Genomic DNA, 1209 nt, shown 5'->3' on the forward strand with positions numbered 1-1209 from the left:
AATATAAAAATATCCCGTCTTTCGAGAATACGGGTTTTGTTGATTCACCGAAATGATTATCGTATCGAAAATCTTGCGCCGGGCCGCGCACATGTCAAACCGTAATTCGGATCGAAAAAGTCAAAACATGGAAAATGTCCGGAGTTACCATATTAGGTTAGGAAGGAGTTTTCAGAAGAGTTTCGGGTTATAAAAATGCAAAACAGTTGAAGTCGGACGATTCCCGGCTTTATAAAATAGTTTTGTAATTATTCAGAAAATAATTAATAATTCATAAATCATTATAAAATCATATAACACTGCAAAAATTACCAGAAAATACCACAATTATCTATATTTTAATCTACACATTTAAAAATTAAAATATTCAAATAATATCATATATAAACATCCCAACATCAATTCCAATTACCAGAAAATTCACTAAAATTCACATAAAATCACATAAACAATTCCAAATAATAATAGTAATAATATTTGAAAATATGGGATATTACAATAAGTGGCAGGAACTGGTTGCTGCGACCACTGAAACTGAGCTGATTCACTAGATATAGCATACTGCTCCATCTCATGTGCACCAGCACAAAGCTCACAGACACTTGTGATCTGATTAACTCCATAATTAGCCAAAGAATCCACCTTCATCGTTAAAGCCTTCAGCTGAGCAACTATATCAGTAGCTGTATCTTCCTCCAGAATTTCCGCTACCTTGCCTTGAGGTAGTCTTTGAGTTGGGTTCTGGTATTCTTTAGCAGCCATCAGTTCAATCAACTCAGAAGCTTCATCGTAGCTTTTAGCCCATAAGGCTCCACCTGATGCTACATCGAGCATGGGTCTAGACTGTGCTCCCAAACCATTATAAAAGCAGTTGATAATCATCAAGTCAGGAATTCCATGATGAGGACACTTCCTAAGCATCTCCTTAAAGCGCTCCCAAGCTTCACATAAAGACTCTCCCGATTGCTATGCAAATTGAGTAAGAGCGTTCCTAATTGCAGCTATCTTTGCCATAGGGAAGAATTTAGTAAGAAACTTCTGAGCAAGATCTTCCTAAATAGTAATAGAGCCTGGTGGTAGAGAATGCAACAAACACTTAGCTTTATCCCTCAGAGAGAATGGGAAAAGCATTAGCTTAACAACATCTTCAGAAACATTATTAAATTTGAAAGTGTCGCAGATCTCGATGAAATCTTTAATATGCATGTT

General features: G+C 36.2%; 1 non-coding gene across 1 annotated transcript; it reads left to right on the top strand.

Annotated features, from left to right (window-relative positions):
* Positions 1–892: 892 nt before the first annotated feature.
* On the top strand, positions 893–999 carry LOC141710265 (small nucleolar RNA R71). The gene has a single exon (XR_012570794.1). It is a non-coding gene; the product is annotated as a small nucleolar RNA R71 (small nucleolar RNA).
* Positions 1000–1209: the final 210 nt, after the last annotated feature.

Source organism: Apium graveolens, chromosome 2, assembly GCF_009905375.1.
Source record: "Apium graveolens cultivar Ventura chromosome 2, ASM990537v1, whole genome shotgun sequence".
NCBI lineage: Eukaryota > Viridiplantae > Streptophyta > Magnoliopsida > Apiales > Apiaceae > Apium > Apium graveolens.